The 13865-nt window shown below is 46.0% G+C and overlaps 2 long non-coding RNA genes across 2 annotated transcripts; one reads left to right on the top strand and one right to left on the bottom strand.

Annotated features, from left to right (window-relative positions):
• Positions 1-262: 262 nt before the first annotated feature.
• Positions 263-9479, bottom strand: LOC137213254 (uncharacterized). The gene is made up of 3 exons (XR_010937899.1): positions 9352-9479; positions 8600-8707; positions 263-589 (listed from the first exon to the last, which is right to left on the bottom strand). It is a non-coding gene; the product is annotated as an uncharacterized lncRNA (long non-coding RNA).
• A 262-nt stretch (positions 9480-9741) lies between these two features.
• LOC137213265 (uncharacterized) lies at positions 9742-13049 on the top strand. The gene is made up of 3 exons (XR_010937910.1): positions 9742-10403; positions 10878-11524; positions 11771-13049. It is a non-coding gene; the product is annotated as an uncharacterized lncRNA (long non-coding RNA).
• Positions 13050-13865: the final 816 nt, after the last annotated feature.

Genomic DNA, 13865 nt, shown 5'->3' with positions numbered 1-13865 from the left:
AGGTGAGGCAGTCCTGGGGCGGTGGTTCCCGCAGGACCAGCTGGGCACCCCCAGTTCTGCGCGCGGTTCTAATGCCGGCAGCCGCCACACTGTCATCTCCTAAGAGGAAAATGAGGCAGAATAGGAGAAGATCCTCAACCACTAAAGCTGGACACAGTAGGAGGAGAAGTTACTCTCACAGAATGAAAATCGAGAGTGATGCCGAAAGCTCAGCCTCTGTGCATCGGTGCCAAATGGAATCTCGGAGACAGAGTTTCGGGTGAAGTAGAAAAAGAATAGCTTTATTGCTCTGCCAGGCACAGGGGGACACTTGCCTTGAAAAACTATGTGTCCCCACCCGGGAGGATTTGATGAGGCGGTACCCATCAATACTCAGTACTTCAAGGAAGGGGTTGCTGACAAGATCAGGGTGTGTGCAGGGCTTGTACTCCCGTAATCTCATCTCAGCTGGTCGCTCTCCGAATCTTGAGGGGCTTCTCGGGTCCCTCGAATCTCGCCTCAGGTGGTTTCCTGGCTGCTTCCCCCCTGATTAGGAACTGTTCGAATCCGCCCTTTGGAACCCAGGGAAGGTCATGGACTGGAGTCTTGCCTACAAGAAACCGGGGACAAAAAAAGGCTTCTGTGCCCTGGAGCCTACAGGGACACCCCCTCCCGGTTTCAAGAGCAAATTGCCTACTTTTTTACATTTTCAAAAATTGAAGTGTAGTTGATTTCCAATGTTTTGTTAATTTCTGCTGTACAGCAAAGTGATTCAGTTTTATATCTATATATGCATTCTTTTTTCAATATTCTTTTCCATTATGGTTTATCACAGGAGAGTGAATATAGTTCCCTGTGCTCCACAGCAGGACCTTGTGGCTTATGCACCCTGTATATAATAGGTTTCATCTGCTAATCCCAACCTCCCACTCCACCCCTCCCCCAATCCCCTCCCCGTTGGCAACCACAGGTCCGTTCTCTGTGTCTGTGGGTCTGTTTCTGTTTCATAGATAAGTTCATTTGTGCCATATTTTAGAATCCACATATAAGTGATATCATATGGTATTTGTTTTTCCTCTGACTTACTTTGCTTAGTATGATAATCTCTAGGTCTATCTATGTTGCTGCAAACGGCATTATTTCATTCTTTTTTGTGGTTGAGTAATATTCCGTTGTACACATGTACCATGTCTTCTTTATCCATTCATTTGTTGATGGACATTAGGCTGTTTTCACGTCTCGGCTATTGTGAATAGTGCTGCTATGAACATAGTGGTGCATGTATGTTTTTGGATTAGAGTTTTCTTTGGATAGATGTCCAGGAGTGGGATTGTTGGTAATTCTATTTTTAGTTTTCTGAGGCACCTCCATACTGTTTCCCACAGTGGTCACACTAACTTTCATTCCCCGCAACAGCGTCAGAGGGTCCCTTTTCTCCACACCCTCTCCAACATTTATTATTTGTACAGTGAGAGCAAGCTGTCTAGAGCAAGGGTCAGAGGTTTGAGGAGGTAAGGCAAGCGGCCTTGAAAGAGAAAAAGCAGGAAATCACAGGTTTCCTTGAGGCACATGGAGCGGGACAGATGCTGGAGGGACAAATGGACCAATGGTCCAGCGCAGAAGGGGTCCGGATGGGGGCGAATTGACGAGCTGTGTGGAAATCTTGATGGGATCAGTCCCATGCACGATGATCAACCCTCCCCATGGAAAATGCTGAGAAATGACGTGGTGAGAATGCCATGATGTTTACAAAATCCCATGAGCTTTAAGGGCTTGTCTCATTATAGAGGCATATTGTGACTATGTAGGTAAAACCATATTTTTTAAAAATCTGTAAATAGGTGTACTTTTTCCAAATGCTGCTCCAAGTTACTTAATAGGATTTCTTTGTATTACTTTCTATTTTTTTCCCAAAAAAATAGTGCATGACAAGACGGTAAACATGCCATTCTCTTTCAGCTGTAATGCTCTTAGAATGATTCTCGAATATACTGTGATGTTAATAAAGCCTTTTAGTTCATTTGGTTTTAAAAAATTTAGTTAAATTGTAGGACACGGGTCAGTGTCCACACAGACGTGGAGAATGGCTGGGTTATTTACCTGAGTTCGTGTTGTTTTTTTCTGATTCTCCTCATAGATAGTACTCTTTCCTAAGTGCAGCTTTTTTTCTCATTTTAGTTCAATTACAGATTTCTAAAGGCCTGTCTTCTGCTTTCTGCACTGACCCCTTTCATCCAGGTCCCTCTCCTCTGTCTGCGTTGGTCTCCCCACTCCCTGCTGTCTCTGGAGCCTTCGTCAGGGGGGCCGCCGTACCAGCTGGGATCCAGCTCAACTGAGAGTGTCGGGACACCTCCAAATAAAAGTGGCTTGAAAAGGCAGAGGATGGGGGACTTCCCTGGTGGCGCAGTAGATAAGACTCCGTACTCCCAATGCAGGGGGCCTGGGTTCGATCCCTGAAGAGGGAACTAGATCCCACGTGCATGCCGCAACAAAGAGTTCTCATGCCACAACTAAGGAGCCCGCCTTCCCAAACTAAGACCTGGTGCAACCAAATAAATAAATAAATATTTTTTTAAAAAGGGCAGAGGACATTTCCCCCTTTAGTAGAGGTGGTCTAGGGCTGGATGCAGGGTCCCCAGGACTCAGGGACCCACCTGACTCTCCTTGACGGCTCCGACTTCCTCGACGGGGGCTCCTGCCCAGGCTCAGGTCCCACCTGTGAGCCCGGGAGGGAGAGGGAGGAGGGCCGCCCCACCGGCTGGTGTCCCCTTGGCCAGAACTTGTTGGTCCAGCTGCTGCAGAGGACCCAGGTCAGCCCGAGGTGGAGTTACTCAGAGATCAGGGAGACCTAGCGTCTCCGCCCTCGGAAGCTGGTGGAAGCGCTGCGAACCTGGGCGGGCTCATCACCCTGGACCCCTCCAGAGGCCTCCCAAGGGAGCTGGAGAATCCTCCACCTTCCAGAGCGGACCGTCTTTTCTGTTTCTTCTGGGACTCTTCCATTTCTCCCCTTGAGTGAAGCCTGGGCCTCTTCCTTCCAGAAACAGAAGCGGGCGGTGGGCGAACCCTGCCTACCAGGGAGGGGCAGGCACCCTGGAGTGTGAGGCACCAGTTGTGACCTGCTCAGGCCATGGTCCCTAGATGAGGGCACTGCTCTCTGTCCCAAGCCTTGTGGGGCTCCCCGGCTAACCCTCCCATCTTCTCTCCTGATCCTCTCTCAGGGCCCCCTGCGTGTCCACCCTCGGGTCAGAGAGAAACACACCTGCCGAGATCTCTGCTCCCCCAGCGGCGGTGCCTTTGAGGCTTGCTCCCGACCAACCTTTAGCCATCCAGCCAGAGACACAGCACTGCCGACGTTTACTACTGTGCACAGTACATAAAACAGCATGTGTGAGAAACACCCTATGTAATAAACAATTACACAACATAGTATAACACCCGTTGTTACTTTTTAAAAATATTTATTTATTTATTTATTTTGGCTGCACCAGGTCTTAGTTGCAGCATGCACGATCTTTTAGTTGCGGCATGTGGACTTCTTAGTTGTGGCATGAGAACTCTTAGTTGCAGCATGCATGCGGAATCTAGTTCCCCGACCAGGGATTGAACCTGGGCCCCCTGCATTGGGAGTCTTACCCACTGGACTACCAGGGAAGTCCCCTAACAACTGTTGTTACTTTAACATAAAAAATGAGAAACAGGGCTTTTTGAAACTATATGTTCTTCTGTGTTATTTACTTTTCTGTTACATAAATGCTATTTTTAAACAAAATAACAATGACTAACATGGCATTAGTAATAACAGTAGGACTAATTAAACAAACAATATGTGTGCTAAACATATAACACACTTTCATGATGTTTCTTTTTGTTTTGTGATACAGGGATTTATCTTGTCTCTTAACTCTTTATATCAAAAATAATAATATTTTGTACTCTTAATATACATAAATGTAAGACTTTTACAAAAGAGGACACAAATAAAATAGGGACAGAGAGAAACGTGTCATTGTAATTTTTATTAAACAGATGTTTATAGATTTAATAAAAATCACAATGACACGTTTCTCTCTGTCCCATGATAGAGTATTTTTGCTTTCTCTGTCACCTTTCCAATAATTTTCCAACTTTTCTGAACAGCCAGTGGCCTTTCAGATGTCCTTTCCTTGTTCTTTGTAGTAAAACTTAAAACATGAATACAGACAGGTAAACTATACTTTCACCACTTCTATTCTACATTGTACTGGAAATTCTAGCCAAAGCAGTTAGAAAAAGAAAGAAAGGGCATCTAAATGGGAAAGGCAGAAGTAAAACTACCCGTATTCACAGGTGACTTGATCTTATATATAGAAAATCCTAAAGAAATCTCCCATAATGACCACAGCTAATAACCATATTTAACAAATTGCAGGATACAAGATCAACACAGATAAATTGGTTATAGGGGCTTCCCTGGTGGTGCAGTTGTTAAGAATCCGCCTGCCAATGCAGGGGAAACGGGTTCGAGCCCTGATCCGGGAAGATCCTACATGCCGCGGAGCAACTAAGCCTGTGCGCCACAACTACTGAGCCTGCGCTCTAGAGCCCACAAGCCACAACTACTGAAGCCCACGTGCCTAGAGCCCGTGCTTCGCAACAAAAGAAGCCACCACAATGAGAAGCCCACGCACCACAACGAAGAGTAGCCCCCACTCGCCGCAACTAGAGAAAGCCCACATGCAGCAATGAAGACCCAACACAGACAGAAACTAAATAAATACTATTTAAAAAATTGGTTCTATTTCTACACACTAGCAATGAACAATCTGAAAAGGAAATTAAGAACACAATTCCATTTACAATAGCATCCAAAAAAAATAAAATACCTAGGAACAAATTTTACCAAAGAGATGAAAGACCAGAAACTACATATTACTGTGGAAAGCAATTAAAGAAGACCTAAATAAATGGGAAGACATCCATCCATCCATCTTGAATTGAAAGGCTTAATATTGGTAAGGAGGCAGTACTACCCAAAGCTGTCTACGGACTCAAGGGAATCCCTATTAAGATTCCCACATCTTTTTTTGCAGAAATGGAAAAGCTGACCCTAAAATTCACATGTTATCTCAAGGGGCTCTGAATAGCCAAAACAATATTGAAAAATAAAAGTTGGAAGACATACTTCCTGATCTCAAAACTTACAAAGTTATCATGATCAAAACATTGTGGGACTTCCCTGGTGGCCCAGTGGTTAAGAATCCACCAGCCAATGCAGGGGACACGGGTTCAAGCCCTGGTCCAGGAAGATCTCACATGCCGCGGAGTAACTAAGCCCATGCACCACAACTACTGAGCCCACGAGCCACAACTATTGAGCCCGTGTGCCTAGAGCCCGTGCTCCGCAACAAGAGAAGCCACTGTAACAAGAAGCCCACACACAGCAATGAAGAGCAGCCCCCACTCACTGAAACTAGAGAAAGCCCGCACGCAGCAACGGAGACCCAACACAGCCAAAAATAAAAAATAATTTAAAAATAAAAAGAGAGAGAGAAAAACACACAACAAAAAAAGTGTGGTTACAGCATAGAACAGACATAGAGATCAATGGGGTAGGACCAGGAGTCTGGAAAAAAATCCATATATCTATGGCAAATTGGTTTTCAACAAGGGTGCCAGGACCATTCAATGGGGAAAAAACTTCCTCTTCAGCAAACTGGGTAGCCACATGCAAAAGAATGAAGCTGGACCTCCACCATCACACCACCTACAAAATTAAAATAGATCAACGGCCTAAATGTAAGACCTAACACTATAAAACTCTTTAGAAGAGAATACAGGGTAAGTCTTCACGATCTTGAATTTTTTTCTATCATTTTTTAAAACTTTCTGGGTTTTTTCAGAATAACTATTTTATTTATATTAAAAATACTAAATGCAGGGACTTTGCTGGTAGCGCAGTGGTTAAGAATCCCCCTGCCAATGCAGGGGACACGGGTTTGAGCCCTGGTCCAGGAAGATCCCACATGCTGCAAAGCAACTAAGCCCGTGTGCCACAACTACTGAGCCTGCGCTCTAGAGCCTGCGAGCCACAACTAATGAAGCCCGTGTGCCACAATTACTGGAGCCCGTGCGCCTAGAGACAATGCTCTGCAACAAGAGAAGCCACCGCAATGAGAAGCCCACGCACCGCAACAAAGAGTAGGCCCTGCTCGCTGCAGCTAGAGAAAGCCCGCGCACAGCAATGAAGACCCAACGCAGCCAAAAATAAAATTAAAATTAAATTTTTTAAAAAACCTTAAAAGAACTCCTAAATGCAGACATGTAGATATTCTTAGTGTGTGACCTTTTTTTTAATTGGAGCATAATTGCTTTACAATGTTGTGTTAGTGTCTGCTGTAGAACACAGTGAATCAGCTGTATGTATACATAGAGTCCCTTCCTCTTGAGCCTCCCTCCCGCCCCAAAAGTTTTTATTTTATCCTGGAGTATAGTTGATTAACAATGTTGCGTTAGTTTCAGATGTACAGCAAAGTGATTCAGTTATACATATACATGTATATTCTTTTTCAAATTCTTCTCCAATTTAGGTTGTTATATAATATTGAGAATTCCCTGTGCTATACAGTAGGTCCATGCTGGTTATCCATTTTAAATATAGCAGTGTGTAGATATGACCTTGAATTTGAAAATGGATTCTCAAATAGGATACCAAAAGAATGATCAATAAAAGAAAAAAACTGGTAAATTGGACTTCATCAAAATTAAAAGCTTTTGTGCATTTGGAAATTCCCTGGTGGTCCAGTGGTTAGGACTCCGAGCTTCCACTGCAGGGGTCTTGGGTCCGATCCCGGTCAGGGAACTAAAATCCCACATGCCGGGCAGAGACGCCAAAAAAACAAATTAATTAAATTAAATATTTTTAAAAAAGCTTTTGTGCATTAAAGGATATTATCCAAAAAGTGAAGAGACGACCAACAGAATGGGAGGAAATATTTACAAATCATGTATCTGATAAAGGTCTGCTAATCAGAATATATACAGAACTCTTACCTAACAGAAGACAAACAGCCCAACTAAAAAATGCACAGAGGACTAGACTGGGTGAATAGATACTTTTCCAAAGAGCACATACAGATGGCCAACAGCACATGAAACGATGCTCAACGTCATTAGTAATTACAGAAACGCAAACCAAAACCACAACGAGGCACCAGTTCACACCTACTAGGATAACTATACAGGACTTTAAAAAAACTAATAATAACGAGTATTGGTGAGGATTTGCAGAAATTGGTACCCTCACCCATTGCTGGTGGGAAGGTAACATGGTGCGCTTGATGCGGCAAACAGTTTGGCTCTTCCTCAAATAGTTAAACACAGAATGACCAGCAATCCCACTCTTAGGGAAATACTCAGTTGAAAACAGGCACTCAAACAAATACTTGAGCACACGTGTTCGCGGCAGCACTACTCACGAGAGCCAAAAGGTGGAAGCAACCCAAATGCCCATCAACAGATGAAGGATAATCGAAGTGTGGTCCGTCTATCCAGTGGAGTATTATTCAGCCACATAGGGATGCAGCCCTGACACAGGCCACACCAAGAAGGAAACTCTAACACATTAGTCTGAGTGAAAGAGCCAGACACAAAGTATTACATATTGATGATTCCATGTATATGAAATGAAATATCTAGAATGGATAAATCCAGGGGCCTAGAGGGAGAGCAACTGGAAACTGCTAATGGGTGGGGGTCTCCTTTTGGGGAGATGACATTTGTGAGCTAGTTACTGGTGGTGTCAGACGTCATTGTGAATGTGCGAAACACCACTGAATCATACACATTAAAATGGTTAATTTTATGTCCTGTGAATTTCACCTAAATTAACAATAAATAATGGAGGGTTTTTTAAAATAAATTTATTTATTTTATTTTTGGCCACGTTGGGTCTTCGTTGCTGTGCGTGGGCTTTCTCTAGTTGTGGCGAGCGGGGGCTACTTTTCTTTGCGGTGCACGGGCTTCTCATTGCGGTTGCTTCTCTTGTTGTGGAGCACGGGCTCTAGGCGCACGGGCTCAGTAGTTGTGGCACACGGGCTCAGTAGTTGTGGTGCACGGGCTTAGTTGCTCCGTGGCACGTGGGATCTTCCCCGACCAGGGCTCGAACCCGTGTCCCCAACATTGGCAGGTGGATTCTTAACCACTACGCCACCAGGGAAGCCCCAATGGAGGTATGTTAAAAGGACACAGGGGCTGATTGAAATAGTTCCCAAAGGCCGAGCTTGGACAATTTGAGCAACAAAATAAATAATGATAATACAGGACTATAACCCATAGAATAAGTTAAATATCTAAGATTCTATACTGATATAAATAATTGAATAAATAAGTAAATGGGAGAGAAGGCACAGCTCTTCCTTAACTGAAAAACTCTAACTAATAAATATGGAAGGAATGAGAGAAATTGAAAACACCATTAGACAAACACCACAGTGATCACTGTAGGCGAGACCCATGGGTAGATGCTGAAATTAGTGTTGAGGGCGTGTGATGAGAAAGAGGATGTTTTCAGAATCTCCCCGCTAGATATTTATTGATTACTAAGAGAAAAACAGTGACTTTACCATGGAGAAATGCACCTTACCCTGGCATCAAGGTTAACGTCACTGGCCATGAGACAGATGGATGCCGTGTTGTCCCCGATACAATGCCGGAGGACACATCGCCTCTTGCCAAAATGTATGACTTCATTCTAATCCAGAAAAAACATCAGACACGTCCAAATTCAGGGGCATTCAACAAAAGAGCTGACCGATGCCCTGCAAAAGTGTCAAGGTCACAGTAAACAGGCAAACACTGAAGACCCAGCACTGACGGGGGTGGACAAAGGAGCCATGACAACCAAACACAACGTGGGTCCGGGGGCAAAGGCATAGTGGGAAAGTGGCCAACATCTGAATAAGTCCTATAGTTACTAGTGTTGTGTCAAAGGTAGCTGCCTGCTTTTCAGAATTGTTCTAAGGCTGTGTTAGTTGTGAACATTAGGAGGACCTGGATGGAGGGTATATGGGAACTCTCTGTACTAATTTTTCAACTTTTCTGAAATCTTAAAGTATTTCAAAATAAAAAGTTGCACACACACAATGGGATATCACTACCCACTCACGAGCTTTAAAGAGACTGAAAATACCTAGTGTTGGCCAGGATGTTGGCCAGGAGCAACTAGAGGTTTCACACCTTGCCGGCAGAAATATAAAATATATAAACTATAAAACAGCCACCGAGGAATATGATCTGGCAGACGTGGCAGGGTCAATCATATTCCTTACCCCATGCCCCGTAAATTCCACCACACCCAAGTCTTCACCTAAGATGAAGATACACAGCCACACAAACCTGAACGTGCACATTGGTAACAAGCGGCTCATCCAAGACTGGCCAACCCTGCCGGGCATGCAGCCTGGGATGACTCACAGCTGTGCGGCGGGGTGCTGCCCGGTGATACAAGGCAGCGAACAGCTGAAGGGTCTGGACATCCTTACGCTGAGTGAACAAGCCCGACACAGAGGAGGATGGACAGTGCGATTCCATTCGCGTGAAGTCCAAGAACAGGCAAGGCTCCAGCGAGTGGAGTGGGCAGGGAGGGCGTGCCAGGGCTCTGTGGGAGGTGGGTGGTGCAGCTGCCCATTCGTCGAGATTCATCCAACTGTACTCTAAAAATGGAGGCTCCTTACTTAGAAAACCATAAGACTCTGAGCTTCCTCTGCAGGGGGCGTGGGTTCGATCTCTGGACTGGGAACTAAGATCCCGCAGGCATGCCAAACGGTGTGGCCAAAAAGAAAGAAAGAAAAAATTAACACAACATTGTCAATAAACTGTACTTGAATAAAATAAATTTTAAAAACAAGCAAGACCACCCAGAAGACTTCTGGAAAGTGAAAGTCCTGAAGGGTTACTCGCCTTAGCGGCGGGTAGAGCGTATCCAGACCTGGATAATTAGAACGGGGTGGGGCAGTCTGAGAGCGGAACAGAGCAGGACATCCTGTGGAACTCTCATGCACAGAGCAGCTCATAAGTCCCCGGGGAAAGGGGACCATGTGAGGAATGCAGCTGAATCCGGAGCAAGTCCCAGTTTGACCAAAATTAGACACAGAATAAACAGAACCATGGAAGGACTGGGGGAACCAAAGGAGAATCCCTCCTTAACCTCAGGCCTGGGAAGATTTTTGTCAACATGACCCCAAAGCCAGAGCTGATAAATAAAGGGTGCTAGTTTTTCCACGTAAAAATCAAGAATTTTTGCCTCACAAGCAAGGCCAGAAGGCCCCAATCTGGGAGAGCTATGTGCAACTTACATTATAGACGAAAGGCTGAGCAACACACATTGGGAAGACGGAGAGAACACGGGTCCAGGACATAAAGGGACGGAAAAAGAGGAGGTTAAAAAGGTGACAGTCCGTGTTCTTTTTTTTTTTTTTTTAACATCTTTATTGGGGTATAATTGCTTTACAGTGGTGTGTTACTTTCTGCTTTATAACAAAGTGAATCAGTTATACATATACATATGTTCCCGTATCTCTTCCCTCCTGCGTCTCCCTCCCTCCCTCCCTCCCTATCCCACCCCTCCAGGCGGTCACAAAGCACGGAGCCAATATCCCTGTGCTATGCGGCTGCTTCCCACTAGCTCTCTACCTTAGGTTTGGTAGTGTGTATATGTCCATGCCTCTCTCTCGCCCTGTCACAGCTCGCCCTTCCCCCTCCCCATATCCTCAAGTCCGTTCTCCAGTAGGTCTGTGTCTTTATTCCTGTCTTACCCCTAGGTTCTTCATGACATTTTCTTTTTCTTAAATTCCCTATATATGTGTTAGCATACGGTATTTGTCCTTTTCTTTCTGACTTACTTCACTCGTGTACTTCTTTAGGCCAGGACCCCGACACCTCCCGGACGCTGGAAGCGCGGGGTCCGCGGGGCAGCAGTTCACCTCGCGGCCGGCAGGTGGCGGTGCCGCCAGGCCCGCCGGGCCGCAGCCGCGCGCCCCCTTCCGGACGCGCCTGGAGGCACTGGGCCGGGGCTCCTGCAGGTGCCGGAGGAAGGCGCCCCTCCCCGGCGATGCCGGCGGTTGCTGAAGACGCTAGACGCCGAACCCAAGGCTGGTTCTCCATCCACGGGCGCTGCCACACAACCTCCACGTGCACCCCTCAGGCCAGAGGGGGAGCATTTACTAGGCTGCCACTGTGAACGCGGGAGGCGGGTACAGCCCCATCCTCCGGGGCGCGAAGCTGCCTGTGCAGGGAACCAGAGCCGCGGACCACGGCGGGGCCTGGGGCTGGGGCAGGAGGGAGCCGGTTCACCCAACACACTGTTATAGCGAGTTATAGCCAGGTCGGCCCCTGACAAAAATAAATCAACGATTAGGAAGGAAGAGCCTCATTTTCAGCAACGAGGTGTTTTCTATCACTCGAAAGGCCTTCTCAATGAAACGAAGGAAAATCGTTTGGATTTTGGAATGGAAAACGATGTAAAATACAGAAAGCGTCATTTTGAATGCATGACCGAGCTGAGAGAAAGGTCAGGAGGGAAACAGCAACCCCAAATGCAGAAAAACCGGGAGCATAAGAGGGGGCCGAGCCCCAGGACGCGCCGCTTGGAGGGGAGGTGGGCAGGGACGGGGGCCAGGCAGGGAGGGGTGGGCGGGAGGAGGGGGCGTGGTCAGCTGCCGGTGGGGGAGGGGTGCAGCTGAGGACACTGCTGGGCTTAGCGTGGCTGAGGGGGTGCGGGGGCATTCTGTATTCTTTCCCATTTCTCCCAACCCAGCGGGCCCAACACTTTAAAATAACTACGTCACAAGTGACTGGATTCTGCCTGTGTAGCCGGCGTGGCTGCAGGTTTACAGAAGAAGGAGCTGGGGACACAGAGTGAACAGAACAGACAGCCCGAGCCAACACAGAAGTGTGTCCTGGGAGAGTAATGTTAACGATAATGATTTCAAGAAAAAACAGCACATCAGTGTGAAAGGAAATTGACTTTCGACTCCAAGTGAGGCAACCAACAAAATTATGAGATTTAGCATAACTTTTTGCACAAAGGAAGAAGAAGGAATTCCAGAGCTTTCTTCTGGCTTCACAAAGAAATTGCACAGGTGCCCTTCTGAAAAGAGAGATGTTGACTTATTAGTTTTGTTTTTTGATTTTTTAAAATCCCACAGCATTTGTTGTCATCTGACATACGGGTGATCAAAACAAGATGAATAAATGTTTCAAACCTAAGTATCCATTGCCAGAGGAATGGATAAAGAAGATGTGGTATATATACACAATGGAATATTACTCAGCCATAAAAACGACTGAAATTCTGCCATTTGCAACAACATGGATGGACCTAGAGATTATTATGCTTAGTGAAATAAGTCAGACAGGAAAAGATAAATACTGTATGTTATCACTTATATGTGGAATCTGTTTTTTGGCCACACCACGCGTCTTGCGGGATCTTAGTTCCCCCACCAGGGATCGAACCCAGGCCCTGGCAGTGAAAGTGGCAAGTCCTAACCATTGGACCACCAGGGAATTCCCTACATGTGGAATCTTAAAAATAAAACAAACTAGTGAATATAACAAAATGGAATCAGACTCACATATACGAGAACAAACTAATGGTTACCAGTGGGAAGAGGAGAGGGAGAAGGACAAGATAGGGGTATGGGATTAACAGATGCAAACTCCTATGTATAAAATAGATAAGCAACAAGGATTTACTGTTTAGCACAGGGAAATATAGCCATTATTTAGTAATAACTTTATTTAATTTTAAAAAATATATTTATTTATTTACTTATTTGGCTGTGCCAGGTCTTAGTTGCAGCACGTGGGATCTTTAGTTGCAGCATGCGAACTCTTAGTTGCGGCATGTGGGATCTAGTTCCCTGACCAGGGATGAAACCTGCGCCCCCTGCATTGGGAGTGTGGAATGTGGAGTCTTACCCACTGGACCACCAGGGAAGTCCTGGTAATAACTTTATGTGGAGTATAATCTATAAAAACGTTGAATCGCTATGTTGTACACCTGAAACTAATATAATATTGCAAATCAACTATGCAGCAATAAAATGAACAATATGAATCAATGTTTCAGACACCTAAAAAAACTGTGTGGCCTTCCCGACAATTTCTCCCTTCGCTGCTAAGTTCTGGTTGGAGACACTTTGGAGCAGTGATATCATCAGCTTCTAGCGTGATCCACCCTGTTGTTTCCTTGACTTTGTTTTCGAATGAATTTCTTCTGCATCACGTAATACGAGGTTCATACACTCATCAAAACCAACAGGTCAGGGGGCTTCCCTGGTGCTGCAGTGGTTAAGAATCTGCCTGTCAATGCAGGGGTCACGGGTTCAAGCCCTGGTCCGGGAAGATCCCACATGCCGCAGAGGAACGAAGCCCGTGCACCACAACTACTGAGCCTGCGCTCTAGAGCCCACGAGCCACAACTACTGAGCCCACGTGCCACAACTACTGAAGCCCGCGTGCCTAGAGCCCGTTCTCCGCAACAAAAGAAGCCACCGCAATGAGAAGCCCATGCACCACAACAAAGAGTAGCCTCCGCTGGCCACAACTTGAGAAAGCCCATGTGCAGCAATGGAGATCCAATGCAGCCAAAAATAAATAAATAAATAAATAAATAAACAGGTCAGGGACTTCCCTGGTGGTGCAGTGGTTAAGAATCTGCCTGCCAGTGCAAGGGACACGGGTTCGAGCCCTCGTCCGGGAAGCTCCCACATGCTACGGAGCAACTAAGCCCATGTGCCACGACTACTGAGGCCCATGTGCCTAGAGCCCGTGCTCCGCAACAAGAGAAGCCACCGCAGTGAGAAGCCCGCGCACCGCAACGAAGAGTAGCTCCCGCTCGCCACAAC

This window comes from Pseudorca crassidens, chromosome 2 (genome assembly GCF_039906515.1).
Source record: "Pseudorca crassidens isolate mPseCra1 chromosome 2, mPseCra1.hap1, whole genome shotgun sequence".
Classification (NCBI taxonomy): domain Eukaryota; kingdom Metazoa; phylum Chordata; class Mammalia; order Artiodactyla; family Delphinidae; genus Pseudorca; species Pseudorca crassidens.
Note: the sequence above shows the minus strand (reverse complement) of the source record. Positions and strands in the feature narration are given on the sequence as shown.